The 17,500-nt window shown below is 36.8% G+C and overlaps 1 protein-coding gene across 4 annotated transcripts in view; it reads left to right on the top strand.

Moving 5' to 3' along the window:
- Positions 1 to 17,500, top strand: part of LOC136835468 (monocarboxylate transporter 9-like) — a 196,652-nt gene that overhangs the window by 668 nt on the left and 178,484 nt on the right. For all 4 annotated transcript variants that reach the window (XM_067099026.1, XM_067099028.1, XM_067099029.1 and 1 more), the window contains exon 1: positions 1 to 79. This exon is cut by the window's left edge. The gene's annotated coding sequence lies outside the window, so the exon portion shown is untranslated. The remainder of the gene's footprint in view (positions 80 to 17,500) is intronic.

Below are 17,500 nucleotides of genomic sequence, written 5' to 3'. Positions count from 1 at the left end.
TACAGAACGAAGCAATAGAGAAAAGGTCTTTCAGCAAGTAAAATAGGCCTAGACTTACATCCATTCTTTTAAAGAAAAGGTAAGTTACAGTTCCCCATTTATGATGTATTTTAAAAGAAAGAATAAAAATAGTATGTTTAATGTAATGTACGTTTTAGGTTCTCTGTCCGGGGTGCTGTGCTCTCGAAGAACCTATCAACTTTATTCGAATGTGCGGAAGTAGACTGGGTTTCACAGTTGGCTACCTTTTAAAAGGGGGAAATTTTAATGGAAATCATTTATGCTTTTTGTGGTTTTGGTTGGGTTTACAGTTCTCTAATATTCATTTTATTGTTAATTATTAGTGTGTTTTGGATTGTATGTGCCTTTAGTTTGTGAATTTATGCTAATAACTGAAGTACCTATCCTATTCAGTGTTATTTTCAGATCGTTACTTAGGCTATTAATTAGTTGTACTGGTCATGCATTTCCAGTAATTTGACGTTTATTTTAATTCCACAAACAAATGAAGTCATAGTGTTTAATTTTCTTTAGATTAATTTAACTAGGATATTAAAATAATCCTGAAAAGCAGGAAGAAAATGCATTATATTTTAATTTTATATTAAGATCGTTCATTATGGAGTTAGTTTTTTATAAGGTGGTTGGGTCCTATATCCTAAGAGAGAGAGAGAGACAGAGAGAGATTATGTATGACTCGTGCGACATTCAGAAATCAACTTAGGAAATATGACCTAACCCCCTTATAAAAAACTAACTCCATTATGAACGATCTTAATATAAAATGAAAATATAACGCACATAGGCCTATATGCTGTACATACATACATATGCGCGCGCGAAGCATATATACTATTTAGCTTTCATTGCGTATACTTTGGAGATAAAAGAGGCTCTGGAAAGTGGAAGACTTGATTTTTGTTTGTTTGTTTGCTGATGATACTCTGGGCATAAAGTTGTTGCAGTATAATTTCATCGATTCCTCGTGCACTGCAAAGCAATTACACGTCTTAGCTATCTTCATTAAACCACAACACAGGGTTTCCGGTGCGCACTGCCGAGACGGTGGGGTAAATGAGTTTTGTATTTATTTGCATCGTAAATCGTCGTGGCCCCTTCCCCTCTGACCATGACAGAGGGAATAAAAACGGAATGCATGTCTCTATCATTCTGCACTGCTCCACCATGTTGACAAGGCAGAATTAATTCTTTGCATCCCTGACAGTCGTGTCTGCAATGAGAATATCATGACAAATGACATGTATTTAACAGTCCCCTTATAGTTTGAGCAAGACGCTCGGATAAATGGTACCTCTGTTAAGAAAGCTGTTCAGTAATTTATTTTTGTGATATTAAATGCTTTGAGAAAGGAATGCTTTTTTCGTTGACAGTTTCATACTAGCATTGCTTTCGCTGTTAAACTCATAGGACCAGCACTAGCCTAAGTAGACCGTTTTGAAATATATATATATATATATATATATATATATATATATATATAGATACAAAGATAGATAGATAGATAGATAGAGGAGAGATATATAGATAGATAATACGGCCCGTTTCAGCTTAAAAGGGCAGGACTTCACATACAACAGCCAAGTCCTTGGTCTGATAGTGGAAAGATATATATGAATCGACTTTATGGTTCACTGGAAATAGAATGTGAACGAGTTTAAAAGGTTTAATTTGCTTAAGGAAATAGTAAAAAAAAAATGAAATTGTTCTTGGTATGAGTACAACCAACCCCAATTAAAAAATGCATAGTTTGGGTTTATGGTGTTGTCTCAGACTGGTTATTTCGTCTTAAGTTTGCATGCTCAATGTAATAAGACTCATCTGTTTTGCTGGAGCGTTGTTTTGGAACGCTGGCCTTACCCCGAGACCCGGGATTGTCTGCCTTTTTATTTTCATATTTGAATGAAAGTAGGCCTAGTCTGGCCAAAATTAATAATAAATGACACCTCACGTTTCGGGATGCTGAGGGTGTTTGTTATGATTTTTTTTAAAATTCTCTGAAATACGATTGATTTTTACTAATTTTCAGTATAGAGTGAATAGATAGAATTTGGCTTTTTATATTTTCATTGATGTTAAATATCTTTCAACAGTATGCCTGAAAGTAATGGAAGATACCCGGCTGAATGCATATTCGAAATTAAGGTTCTTTGATTTGTTTGAATCATAAAAAATGTGGGAGTTTAAAAAAAATACAGCAGAGCAGTCGAATCGTTTGTAAAGTATGCCTTGTATTTGCTGGTGAATTTAGTAGGCTCAGCTCTTGTATGAAACAATATAGATAAGTCATTTAGTGCCGTTTCCTATGAAATTTTGCTGCTTGATATTTTCCTCTCTATGAAAATTAACGTCGAAAGTAGGATTTTAAACATTTTTTTCCTGAAAATTGTTTATCTTATGATTTCATATGAATTAAGATCATGGGATGCTATATCAATTTGAATTTCCATTACGAATTAAGGTGATGGTAAAGTGACTCGAAATGCTAGTTGTACTGAGAATAATATTGGTGTTGGGCAAGGTTGCTTTGTAATTTTATGCTTTTCTGGTGATAGTGAAGTAGGATTTGGTAGTGGTCATGATGACATTTGAGAATTTATCATCATCCCGTTTATTTTTTGGAGGTTCTCATTTAGTCCATCAGAAGAGCCCAATTTTCAGTTAAAAGGGGGTTTGTGTAAGAAATTGTTTTATTGGCGTGGTGAGTCATGTTTTCGAATTACTGTGGCACTTTATAAGCTAGTGATGACGGGGCATTCCCGTTAAAATTGTTGACGAATTGGTGAAAATGAGAAATGAAACGCCCTCAGAGCATAATAACGTATTTAAGTGAATAAAACATCACTAAAAAGCACGTCACATTAGGCAGGCCTTTGTGCTGCTTATTGTTTTTAACCAGGCAAAAATGCACTCCGAAGTAATCGGCAGCTTTATGATGAATGTGATACGTCCGGATAGCATCGTTATATTTCAAATAATTATCTGGTGATCCGAATGAAAGTTTATTTAATAACCCAAATCTCTTTCTCAAATGTATGATATATCCGTTAATAAAGATACCGACTTGAGAAACGATGAGAAAATGGGCTCTGAAGTCCAAAAATAAATAGCACGGCCGCCGAAGTCAGCGTCGCGAAATGGGTTTCGGATACTGTATTGCTGCATACAGAACTCTTTTTTCCAGACATTTTAATGCAAATTGGAACAAGTCTCTTTAAATATTATCAGATACAAATAATTATCAGAATTTTGTAAAGCGTGTAACTTACTTAGAACCTGGAATTGATGAAAATTACATTTAAAATCTTAGGTGGGTAACTTAAACTGAACAGTAACTGTCGGTTTGGGTGAGTAGCCTACCCTTCCAGATTAATTCACCCAGTCCCTTTAGATGGGTCGCTGATATTTTGCTTTTCGTTTTTCCATATATTTCCATTCCTCGTCTAATATTTACCTTGTTTTCACATTATCCCCCAGTTTGTTCATTTTCTGAGAGATTTCGATGAGATATCTTGAAAGGGCTCCATAGACAATACAATCGATCGCTTGATCAGGTCGTCTGAACCAGAAGTAAACCTCACTATGTTGTTCTCCTTCGACCAAAAGTGGGCGGAGTCCGTCCGTTTAAAGGCCTAGACCTACTGCATAATAAACTATATACCACTATATCTATACAGAAATGCTGCCTATGCAACATAGTTACGTTTCTGCCTTCATAAACTCTTGTTGCAAAACTTGAATAATAGCTTGACATGTGTTTGGGATTCTGTGCCCCATGGAACGACCTGTGGCGAGGAAGCAAAGTGTGGCCAACAACTTCTCGTGCAGTGGTATTGGTTGTCCCGTACAAGTGTTTTTTTTCTGTAAGAGGGGAGACGATATAATAATTCCATGTGAGATCATTAATTTCTCTTCTTCAACCAGAGTTTAATCCAGGTTCTCATTTTTTCGCTGGGGTTTTCCAGTTTCAGCTGCAACAGATGCTACAGCGATTGCTCCAAGGGCACAGTCTGTTGCATCATCACCGAGCGGAGCGGCTATGTCCTCACTTCACCAGGTTTTGGCAAACTGAAATTCGAATGTCTATGGGCATCGCGGATACCGGAGTTGGAACGGAACCTGATCCGCCGGCCGTATCGTCGATGGCAGGTCTAGACTCTCTAGAGGGCTTCGTCTATGGGACCCTGTATACGGTGCTGTTACACGGACGATTTTTTTCTTTTTAGGCCGTGTCGCCAGTATTACTAACTGTTGACAACTGCGTTAGCTGAATGGGGATGCAGGGAAGATTCTTTTTTTTTTTTTTTTCAGTTTAAAATGCACTGGTGTTTTCAGATCATAATGCTGATCCGAAAGTAGTGTAAAGAGTGATTTTACTAACGACTAAAAAGAGTATATAATGAATGTGCAAAGTGTCATCATTACGCCGGATGAATGGTGAAAATTGTCATGCCACTTAAATCCTTCTTGGTTTGTCACTGCGGCTTCTGTTCTACTGTATATACCATTTATTGTTATCGTGTTAAACTGCATCAAGCAAAAACATACATAAGTATTAAGAATTTTATTCATGTGATGAAGTTACAACCAATAAAAAATTGAGCTGGAAAATGAAAAGTTCGGATTAGCTCATGTAAACTGCTCGTTTTGTGAGCTTTATCAGAGAATGCTGGTTCTGGTATTAACGGACAGAATGAATCAGTTTTAAGATACCATATGAAAACTGCAATTAGCAGTGGTGGTTGATTCTGAGAACAAGATTTTTTTTTTTCAATTAGGTTGGGATTCTAAGTTAAATGTACTCTGGTAATTAAAGGCATGTTCAGCATTTGCCATACATTTTTTCGAAATTACTCTCATATTTGAGTGATTATTGCTTTTTCCCTCTTGAACCAAAGACAGTCCGCGTAGGTACTGATGAGTGATCGAACGCAATTCTTAGCTTTGATCCTCTTTCTCCATACGTACTCATTCTCTCTGATACAGGAGCATTTTTCTATTCCATTTAACCAATGGAAATAGTGTTGTCCCCTCTTTTGATACTGTAAAACGCCCGCCAGGTCATTTCCCCTCACATTCATATTGTCTACGACGGCAATCCCAGTCTTGGTATGAATTCTCCCTGAGACTGTGTTCACCGAAGGCAAATCATTAGTGCGGATTTACTGTCAGTCATAATAAGATTTTCCTTTCGTAATCCTCATAGCTGTAATGTAATTTTTAGTCTTTTACATTGTTTAAGAGGTGGAATACAAAACTATTTCCTTGTCCTTGGCTATGAATGCAAATGATCCGGTGCCCAGCAAGTACAAATGAAAGACAGGAAAAGAATGCAAGACAAAACAAGCTTAACGTGATTATTGGAGCAATGTCTTCCTCGCATCCCATTCCAAGGCTTGGGTAATAACCCCATGCTCCTGCCTAGTGCTCCCCCCCCATACCATACCACCTTCAATTTCTCTTCGATTTGATTCCATTCCCAAAACTTTTCGTTCCCTTTGCGAAGTTGTCTCTTGCTCTGTGGAAAGTGGATCCCAGTTTGTCTCATGCTTATTTCGGTAGTTTTCGCTCGTGTTAACTCTCTCTCTCTCTCTCTCTCTCTCTCTCTCTCTCTCTCTCTCTCTCTCTCTCTCTAACTTCCAAGGTGGTAATTTGCACCGCGTGCTGGAATGTCGCGTTGTAAGAAGTGCCTGGAATGGCAAAGGCACCATTCCATTGCAGTCAAAAGGAGGGCCGACGATTATGTTTAGGAAAGGGGAACGGGTCTCTCTCTCTCTCCAAGATACATTCAAAGACAATAAAGCCAGCTTTCATTGATTTTAAGTAGCGACCTATTGGTGCATTGAAGTTTTGCAGTTGTTATCCTGATTACAAAGGCAAAAGATAATCACTTCTACCACGCCTGCAATTACTGCCGAACAAAAGGAAACGTTTTCGGTAAATGTTTCTGGTCCTTTCATTTGGGACTAACTTGACTTGTTGAAAGTAATAATTAATCACCGTAATTTCTTTGACGGGATGATTGTTCCACATGGCAATGCTTTTATAGAACTTTTTAGTTTTATGTAAAAGAAAACTATTGTGCCGGCTTTGTCTGTCCGTCCGCACTTTTTTCTGTCCGCACTTTTTCTGTCCGCCCTGAGATCTTAAAAATTACTAAGGATAGAGGGCTGCAAATTGGTATGTTGATCATCCACCCTCCAATCATCAAACATACCAAATTGCAGCCCTCTAACCTTAGTAGTTTTGATTTTATTTAAGGTTAAAGTTAGCCATAATCGTGCTTCTGGCAACGATATAGGCCAGGCCACCACCTGGCCATGGTTAAAGTTTCATGGGCCGTGGATCATACAGCATTATACGGAGACCACCGACGGATAGATCTATTTTCGATGGCCTTGATTTTACGTTGGAGCGACTGTACAGAAAACTTGATTGCGCCGAAGAAACTTCGGCGCATTATTTACTTGTTTGTTTTATTCACGAGAACATGTTACAGTTTTTATAATAAGAATGCATTCACCCCTCATACTTCTCTGAGGGCCCGACTCATTTTTTTTTATATTTACATATTTTGAGGATGTCAGCGGAGGAGGCCAACAGAGGCTCTCATTTAGAAAAAATGACCTGATTTGGTGTGTGAAACTCGGAAAGAAGAGATAGAGCCGGCTTTTGTAAGAGAAAGCTTAAAGAATTCAGGGAATACAAGCACAGGGGTTCCGCACGTCGGTGCTATAAAGAAGGAAAGAGCCATGTTTACTCCAGAATAATATTATATTATGTAGGATTACAAATCCTTTTATGCTGCATGTTATATATGTAATGAGTTCAGTGTTTAGATTATTTTGTTAAGTTTTTAGTTTGAATGCCATGTTACTATTGTTATTTTGGATCCAGTTTCCTGTTTTTATATTTCATTTCGGAGTCATCTCGGCTTCCTGTTTTTATACTGATTTCGGAGTCATCCCATTTAGTACAGATTTTTTTATTCTGTTTCTGAACCGTTATTTATTAGGTATATATTAAATACTTATGAAACCTGGAGGTTGAATCACGTTGCACAGCCAGAGGAGTAGTAGTATAACAGTAGTTTTAGCAATAGAAACATTAGTTTTTAGTAATAGTATGAGATAACCTAAGTTATGCGAGAAATGATAAAGTGAAGCAAAGAAAAAATAATTGTCTTCTAGATAGCGCCATTGAGACACGATCAATTCCTTTTGATACGGTTGACTGCGAAGAAGTAGACTATTCTTCTAACGCTAGTAAAGTTATATTAGGCAAAATTTCTTTTGAAGTTGAAATGTGAAAGTAACGTATTTCTTCAGGATTCCCTTTCCTTCGATTTAAATAATTTTCTTTTATATATTTGCAGAATCAGCACGTTGTAGTTCGGACTAAATTTAGATGAACGAATATATTTACTGGTCAGCAGCTACAACCGGTCTAGACATTGATTTGGCGAGAGAGAGAGAGAGAGAGAGAGAGAGAGAGAGAGAGAGAGAGAATTTCGACAATGATCCTGGCTTGATGTGTTGGCGGAAACAAAGCAATGAAAACGTCTGAAGAGAATGTAAGGAATTCCCAAGGGAATCCGTTCATGCTCTCTCTCTCTCTCTCTCTCTCTCTCTCTCTCTCTCTCTAGCTAGCTAGCTTAGGACTGGATGACCGTGTTCGATACCCGAACCGGACAAGGAGAGACGAATGGGCGCATTTCCTAAAATCCAGTGAAATATGTACGTATTTGTTAGTTGGCTGTTGTGGGTCACATCTATGGTGGAGATAGAGAGAGAGAGATAGACAAAAAGCACCACACACAAGTGTTAATCAGTGTATACTATCAAAACGGCAGAGTTAGGCCTATAGGGAATCCTCACCCCTCTGTGGTGAAACCATTCTCAAGATATTCTAGGAGATATCATGGATCCAGTTATCAACAGAGAGTTCATTCTTTCTACTGGGTAAGAGTCGTGTGATATCACTCTGTTCTAAAAGAAAGTTTAGAGCCGCCTTCCTTAAATCAGTTAGTATCTATAGGTTTTTGTAATTATTACATTGTCTTCTCGACTGAGTTAATCTGTAAGAAACTCTTTGAAAAATATTTTCATGTTATGTTCAGTATTGTTAGATATTCAGAAGTTTCATATAAAATATCTTTTTTTGATTGAAACTTGACACTGTTGTACAGCCTGTAATATGTTGATGCTGTTTTGATAAAATAGTAGTGTTGCAAGTTGACCTCATCTTGTTCTGTGGCTGTAGTACTTTTCAAGAGGTGATGAATTATGGAACTCACTCTATTTCTCAAAATCAGTATATAAATGAATAATATATATATATATATATATATATATATATATATATATATATATATATATATATATATATATATATATATAATACATATCTATATGTATAAAAATGGATGTATGTATGTATGTGTGTGTTTCCACAATAACTCTGAAACACATTGAGCACTTTCAACCAAACTTGGTATACATATGACTTACTATCTGAAAAAGAATACTGTGGGGGTAAGACATCACTGGCACCAAAGGGCCCCAAAGTGGGTTTGGGTGGGGAGGGCTTCCCTGAAATGGGGCTGGTTCTGCCCGTAGGCTTAGTAACTAAATAAACTCTACAAGTTTATCATACCTCATTTCGGTATACATATGACTTTATATCTGGAAAAGAATACTATGGATAAAACATCACTGGAACCATAGGGGGTGGGGGTGGGAAGGGGGTGACTTAAAAATAACCGAAAATGTCATATATTAGTGTCTAATCCATAGTTTTCAAGGTTGCTGAGATGAATAGTGACAGTCACAATACCCTTTAAGTCCAAGTCAGCCCCGATGGGATCTTGTGGGGGGGGGGGTGAGAAGGAGTGAAATATAAAATGTAAAAAATGCTGGGCAATTTAATTAAAGCAACTATCTTAACAGGAGAGAGAGAGAGAGAGAGAGAGAGAGAGAGTAGAGTGGGTGTTAGGGAGGAGAAAGAGGGAACGAGAGAGAGAGAGAAGGGAGGAGAGGAAGTGAGAGAGTAGAGGGGGTGTTAGGGAGGAGAAAGAGGGAAAGAATGAGGGAGAGTTAGAGAGAGAGAGAGAGAGAGGGTTGTCATTCAGAGTTTTCCCGGGCAGCGCCGGGTTGGTCAGCTAGTGTGTGTATGTATATGTGTATATATCTAAATCACTAGGCCGCTCCGGAGAAGGGAACAAAGTAATGGTTAATCTCACGTTCAAACAGCCTCTGAATATACCGTATACATATTTCCACTTGCACGCCTTCTCTTACTGGTAATGCCCTAGTAGGGAGGGTGCTAATCCATTACTCTTGGAGTGGGTTAACGAGGTACTTCTAGCGAATTTTCAGCTGGGATTACTAACGCATTCTCTTAATATAAAGGCTGATTGAATCACATGATTTTTCTCACATCCTGCGTGAAATCCATTCCATGTTGGAATTGGGTTCGCGTTTTAGTCTTTTAATAACTGTAACTCAGTGGTCTGGGCAAACAAAGTATTAATAACACTAAAAATAAGTTTTTTGCTCTGTGAAGAATTAAATTGATTGTATTGTGGATAAAAGTATTGATTGTAGATATTTGTTACGGACTGAACTCTGTGATTCATAGCAAGGATTGACTTGAATTTTGTCTTGTGTTGAGTTGGCTGATTGATGACAATAGCTAAATCGATTTTTGTCGTGTATTGAATTACTGTATTTGCTTGAATCACTCGTAAGGAAGGATTCATGACGTATCATGGTGGTACCAGGTACTCAGATGATATAAAGACTAAGATGGTAATTATAATATGGAATGTGCTCTCCCTGTTTTGTAATTAAAACCCTGCTCAAATAAGATGAGAGGAAAACCCTCTCTTAGCATGGTTTCACGTTGCCATAAACCAACTTGTGTATCATATAGACTAATTTATTACCTAGAATAGTTATAAGCAACTCACCATCGCCTTATCACGAATGGAAATTAAAATTGCATCTTACTAGGCTTATTATTAGTTCCCCGCTGACGAAGTCGTAGAACTGTATTTTTCCCATCGTCTGTCTGTCCGCCCGTATTGTGTCTGTCACGTTTACTTTGTCACTACAACGTCTACTCAGCCCAAGATCTTTCAAGTGGCACTTAGTGTAGGAGATAGACCATCATGCATAGGTGTGCATAGAGGAGGGTCATTTGTTTGTCCGTCATTTTGCTTCTTTTATTATTATTATTATGCTCGGACATTGGTTCGAAATTCTGTAGATTTTGAATAACTTCAGCTATGGTCATAACTGCTGAACATAACTTTGGGCATAGCTTTTGATCTTGACTTTGTCCATAACTTTTGAACATTAACTTTGGCCATAATTTTTTTACTTAGCTTTGGCCATAACTTTTGAACTTAACTTTGGCCATAATTTTTTAAACTTAACACTGCCCATAACTTTTGAACTTAACCTTGGTCATAACTTACGGATATAACTTTGGCCAGAACTTTTGAAGTTAAAGAGATTAAGACCTTATATTTGACATATAGGCTATATTTCTCTAATAAAGTCCTTAAAAAAACCCCAGGGGTAGTGAGTTCGTGTCCTTGACCATGACCTTTGTACTGGAAATAGCTGCCATTCGCGTGTAATCGTTTTGTTGACAAAGCGTGAAGTTCTAAATTTGTTAGTAAACGTTTTCCAATATCACTACTTCAGTAAATTGTATTGTTATTTGTTCAGTTTCACTTGCTCTCATGTGCCCCCTTTTTTTCAGACCGTTATTTCTATTTCCTTACATTATTTTCGAAGTTACTGGGGGCATTACTTTCTGCATTTGACGTTTTTATGGCCCGGTTTACCGCGTGAGGGCTTCTGGTCATTGATCTGTCCTGTCCTCTGTATGCCCGCCCATCCGCCCGTGTTAAAATTGTTTAAAGCTCTGTGATTTTAATATATTTAGATATTTAAATATTTCAAATTAATATATTTAATATATTTAGATATTTAAAAAATAAATATCATCCACATTGATCCAGGTGTCAAGGTCATACTTGGAGGTCAAAGGTCAAATAGAAACTTAACCTTGTCCATAACTTTTGAACTTTATTAGATATGCTTCATATGTGGCGTACATACCCAGCTAATAATATTTATTTGCAGAGTCAAATCGAGGCCATTCTTAGAAGTTTAAAGGTCAACATAGGGAATCGTTGCTTGATATATTTGCTTATTAAAATTGTTGCCTGTTTTTTCACATGCTTAGCGATGTGGTGATCTTGCAGGATTTTTGTTATGTTAATTTTGCTATTAACGCAGCAGTATACATAGTTAAAGAACCTAATTATTCTTCCACTTAGTGGATGCCTTGGTTGGGAAAAAGATAAAGTCATTCATTTGTGCCCCTTATCGGTCTTTTCTTGAAAATATTAAATATTTTATAATAATTTTATTGGTGAGGTACAAGTTGACCTTTAACCTGCTGTATACCACAGTGGTGAAGAGGGCTGTGAAGTGTAAGTGGAAGACGTACGTCGCAACGTCGATTTTGTGCACACCGTGAGCAGTAATGCTCAGTGACGCCATAGTAATATTAGTAGAGGTGAATTGTTTGTGGAGCGTGTGTGGCATAAGGAAAATTGAAACGGTGAAAATGCTGAGCTCCGTACAAACAGTAAAAGGTGTTTTTTAGGTGAAAGTTCAGATGAGTGTCTTTTGCGATGCTTTGGTCATGTGGAAAGAATGGAGAACGATTATTTGGAAAAAATTCAAACTTATTTTGGTGGGGGAGTCGGACAGGATGACCTAGAAAATGCCGGTAAATGGGGAGAAAGAGCTCTTGGAAAGGAAGGTCTGTGATATATGTACAGGAACTGTTAGATTATGTAGTGTTTGACAAGTTACTGATGAGCCTGCTTTGTAGATGTATGAAGTGGCTAAAGTTATGGAAGTATAACGCACTGTGCGTTGTTCTACAATTCAGTAGTTAAGGTATTTTTTTCTCTGGAACCATCCTTATAAGGGGAAATGCCTTCCTATCTTGTCTTTCTATCAGTCGTGTGTGTGTATATATATATATATATATATATATATATATATATATATATATATATATATATATACATATATATATATATAAAAATGTGATGAATATATGAACAAAGTTGTATGGCTGCACATATACATATTGTTTCACACACACAGTGTATGCATGTTATAGTTTCTTAGTTATTCTTGAAGAAAAATAAGGAAAGTAAATTCTGACGGATGATCGCTGTTCAGTATGAATAGCGCCGGGATAGGAAGAAAATGGGACAGCGCTTTGAATGGCCGCAGAACTCACATAGTTAGGCATCAGTAATTAGAAATGATTCTTTCCAGAGGAGCTTCTCCCAACTTCGTCGTTGTCCTTTGTGTGAGAGATTGTGGTCCTGTGTCCTTCAGTTGGAAGGAACTGTTATTACGTCTTGTTGTCTTTGTGTTTATCTGGCCTGGAGGTCGCAGATGTCTCTCTCTCTCTCTCTCTCTCTCTCTCTCTCTCTCTCTCTCTCTCATGAAAGAGGAAATTGTGCAACTTCTCCTGTTTCTTTCGTTGCCAAAAACAGAACAATAGATGTTGGGACGAAGAGGAGAATTCAAATGATGACCCATTATGTTGATGACGGTCGTTTTTGATTTTAATCTTCGGGAATTGTGCAGATTCATCGACGGGGGGATGTTTTCAGTTGCACTTGGCTTTAGGATCACTTAATATATATCCGTACAGTATATATATGTATATACAGTATATATAAACGCAAACACACATATATATATAATATTATTTAATCAGGTCGTGATCGAACCCAGGTCTCTCAAATGAAAGGCTCGATCGCAATGTGACTCAGAAATTTATTTCTGTAAAACTCGTGCTTGTGTGTTAATTACTAAAATACATACTGTATACATATATATGTATATATATATATTATATGTACTCATATGTATATATGTATATTGTGTGTGTGTAAGAGTAAGAGAGAGAGAGTATGCGTGCTCGTGTTCTTTTGAATTTAAAATTTTTTTTTCATTGATTCCAACGATGTATCAGTCTTCCGTGACTCATTCCTAGTATCCTATATTCATATATTCCACTTAACGCCCATGGCTGAATGAGAAAGGCGAGTATACATACCCAGACAGGTTAGGCACTTAAATTCTTACTCATGTAACTCTTCTTTGCTGCTGTCGCCATTGAGCTGAATACCTTTAATGTTTACCAAGGTTATCAAGGTGAAACTCCTTAACCTTGTTCCGTAGCTCCTTCTCTAACCCCGAGAAAGGCGAACAGGAAGGACCGCGGAACTCTGTTTCAGTGGACTTGCTCAAGATGGTCGCCTGTCGAGTGCCACTTGGGATTAAGTAGGAGAGAGAGAGAGAGAGAGATGGAAGAGGGTTGAGTCGTTGAAAGAATTGGGGTGAGGGGGGATGAGGAGGAGGAAGTGGATGGAATGGTTGGATTATGGTCTCATTCATGGCACGTGAGGATAAATGGTTTTCTTGTTTTTTTTATTCTTTTAGTTCATAGCACTACCACATTTCCCTCCCTCGTAGGGGAGTAGACTAGTGCCGTAAGTGCACCTCACTCGTTGCTCTGTAGGCATTACTAAAGGTTCTTTGCAGCGTCCCTTCGGTCCACAGCTGCAACCTCTTTCATTAACTTTACTGTACCTCCGTTCATATTCTCTTCTTCCATCAGATTTCCCACTCTCTACGAACAGTTGTTTCTCAGTGCAACTGCGAAGTTTCCCCACTGTTACACCATGAAAACCTTTTTTGTTCTCAATTTTCCTTGCAGCGGTGTAGGACCTCACAGGTCCCATCACGTGGCCTTTGGCCTAAATCTTATATTCCATTCCATTCCACTGCCACAATTCCCAGGCCTCCATCAAACATTACTTCTCATGCTGTAAGTGGGTATTGAAATGGTTGACAAGTGATAACGCTAATGTTAAAAAGTTTCTCTATGGATGTATTGAGTGCAGTATGGAACGTTATTATTCATAGATTAGAGAAGTAATGACAGACAAGAGAATAATATTAATGGCGACAGAATCATAGCAAGAACTCGTTTGAGGCGTGCGAGTTGAAAGTCCTGACAAGTTTTGCCTGACCAAACTTTTGACTCGTCTTTTTTTCTGAAATTTTGTAACTGAGCCGTAAGACTCGAATGATATTTTTGAAGTGTGCCTTCCGCTCTCTCTCTCTCTCTCTCTCTCTCTCTCTCTGTATATAATATATAGAATTATATAATATACATAGATATATATTTATGTATATATATATATATAGTGTATATATTTGTGTGTTCTCATTATATCTACTTTATTAAAGCGAGAAAGCCAGAAAAGTGAAGAGGAGGACGTGTACCTCTGGTAAGTCGTATGAATTTTTTTTATAATGTATGATGTTAAGGTGATTTAGGTTTGAAGACTTTAATTTAAGCCTTTTTATTTCGTCTTTCTTTGGCGTGAAGGGTTACATTAGAGAACTGATAAGCCAAAGCATCCGTTTCATTATGTTCGAACCTTTGGTCTTCCAGCAGTGCCGATGAACCGAACAAGATATATAGGGATTTAATGTTTGTTGGCCTCAAAGTCATACACCTGTCCGCTGACCTTGGTTAACCGTAAGCCCGGGAAAAGGACAGAGATTGTGCGTAGGATTAAATGGAGCTGCCTTACAAATATCCAAGGTCCTTTTCTTTGAACCTTGCGAATATCTGGACAGCCTAGCCCAACTCCATTTATGAAAACGTAGGTTTGTATACGAGGGAAGATACAAATTACTTTTAAAATTTGCAATTTTTGGAATCTTGCAACATGGCTCAGACAACTTGTGCTTGTGGCAGTGAATAGCATTGAGGTCAGAGAGCTAGTGGTATAGAAAAAATCCAGCTTGCTTTGTTCTTACCCTGCGTTTTTATTGGTGTTGCACCAGTTCACTCTGATATTCTTGATCAAACGACCTCTCTAGAACATAAAGATTCATTACTGGGGTTCAATGACATTTCGATTATACTGTTGCCTAGTTATCTATTATTTATCTAGATAAGCGTAAGGGATTTTTGCAAAGCAGTTGTAACGAAGTTAAATGTTAGCAGGCCTAGAATGAAGTTGATTGTTTTGACTTTCTATTATCATCATTTACGTCCAATATTGATGGTAATATTGGTTGTGATAATGACTGCCTTAATTTTAGCGACAAGGAAAATTGTGTCATTAACAACAGATAGATTTGTAAGAAATGAATATTGAAAATTAATTTTACCCCATGTAAATAGTCATAGCTGAAATTGAAATATTAATTTATTTTAAGTCAGACTTTTTGCCTCTGAAATCTGTGGTAAATACAAAGTCTTTATTTGTCCACTTTTTTTTTCTTGTCATGCGACGAAGCTGCAACCTTCTGCTTCGTTACGACCCCTCAATTTTTTTTTATGTAATGCAATTTAAAAAACTTTTTTTGGGGAGGATATCACTTTGTTGCTTTTATACACTACTCCTTTATCTGCTTTAAAAACGAAAAACCTGCACGTTGTGAAAAAAAATTAGAAAGTGAACAGAAAGAGTAAGAAACAATAAGGAATTGGTAGAGTTGTGCACATATATATATATACACTATATTATATATATATATATATATATATATATATATATATATATATATATATATATATATATATATATATATATATATATATATATATATATATATATATATATATATATATATATATATATATATATATATATATCTATATATATATGTATATTCGTCATTTAGGCTGTAAGTCATTTAGGCCGTAAGCACGTTTACGTGCAAATAGGTACTGTTGTTTGGTACCAGCCCTTGGGGATGTAAAACATGAAATAATAATGGTAAATACCATAAACATAACGTCTTACATTGTTTTGGAAGTTACGGCCTAAAAGTGACTTACGGCCGAAACGACCAGACCGATTGTGTGTATGTATGTATATAATTATACAGTAAATGTATTTATATATACATGTATGTATATATATATATAACATATATATATATATATATATATATATATATATATATATATATATATATATATATATATATACTGTGTGTGTGTTTATTGCACGAACCTATTCTTTATCGTGAATTACTGATTCATATTTCATTTCTGATTACAGAAAAGTGTGGATGGGTTATTTACAATTTCATTTGCGTAGTTAATTATACTTAAAAGCAGATGCCGATGCATATATAATTAACTGAGAGAATTTGGAAGTAGTTGTCGACGTCAATTTTGTTATGTAGGTGGACAAACGAACTAAATCTGTATTAGAACATTCATAATGCGAACCACTCATAGTTGAAATATAGTGCACATGGGTACTCTCAAGTTTTACACTGTATATTCATCTTCATCCAATTAGCTTATCTTGACATTCATTTGAAACAAGTGCCCAAAGCAATCAAGGTTACGGGGAAAATTAATGAGAGCCAGTTGGAATGTAATTACAAGTAAGGAACTCCTTTCATAAATCTTCTGAATGGCAGAAAAGGTGGATTTCTTGCACTGCAGTTTTATTTATCATGGTGCAGCAGTAACTTCTTTTTAAATGGCAAGAGTTGATGAATAAGAGCACGGCTTCAGAAGAAACAGCTTGGTTTATGATATAATGATTAGGTTAATTCCCGAGGGGATGCGGGAAATAAATTCCCTTGGCGTTAACGATGGAGTTATGAAAGGAAATTCAAAGTTTCTGAAAGATTTGTGCGTTCGGTTCTGCAAATATAGAAGGAAGGGTAAAATCGCGTATGCAATCACTGGAAATATTCCGGTATCTTTGGTAAAAGTATTTGACTGATAAAACCAACCGTTGTTTTAGAGATTTGCTTCATAAATGGGCAGGATGCTTTAAATGATACGTTCTCGGGAATAAAAAAAAGATACGTCTGTGTAAGCAACTTGACGAGAAATTGTGGAGAAAATAGAAGAGAGGTGAACTTTCATAGCGGTGACATTTTTTCCTCTCCAGACTCGGGTAAAGTTCGGATCATTCATAAATTTCTGATGAAGCTTTACTGTTTGAAGTCACACAGTATGTATTTCCTTAATTGGAGGGATTTTTTTTTAAATGATCAGTAATTAAAATGCATCCATATACCCCATGATATAGGCTGATCATTACATCGTTATACTCCATTTATTTATCTGGTGAAAATGATTCTTAGGAGGTTGAAGCTGACTGCCTGAGCGTGACAGCGTATTTCATTTTTTCATAAATAAATTAAAAGCAAGGCAGGTCAGTTACGTTTACCAGATTAGTAATGCGAATGGACAGCGGTGTCTGCATGCGTATGCATTCGTCCTGTGTGGTGAACGTAACCGAATTTTCTTGTTTTTAATTGTATTTATGAACAAATGCAGTACCGTACGCTGTCACGCTCAGCCAGTCAGCTTCAAC

This window comes from Macrobrachium rosenbergii, chromosome 55 (assembly GCF_040412425.1).
Source record: "Macrobrachium rosenbergii isolate ZJJX-2024 chromosome 55, ASM4041242v1, whole genome shotgun sequence".
In the NCBI taxonomy this organism is placed as follows: domain Eukaryota; kingdom Metazoa; phylum Arthropoda; class Malacostraca; order Decapoda; family Palaemonidae; genus Macrobrachium; species Macrobrachium rosenbergii.
This window is presented reverse-complemented; position numbering and strand designations above follow the sequence as displayed.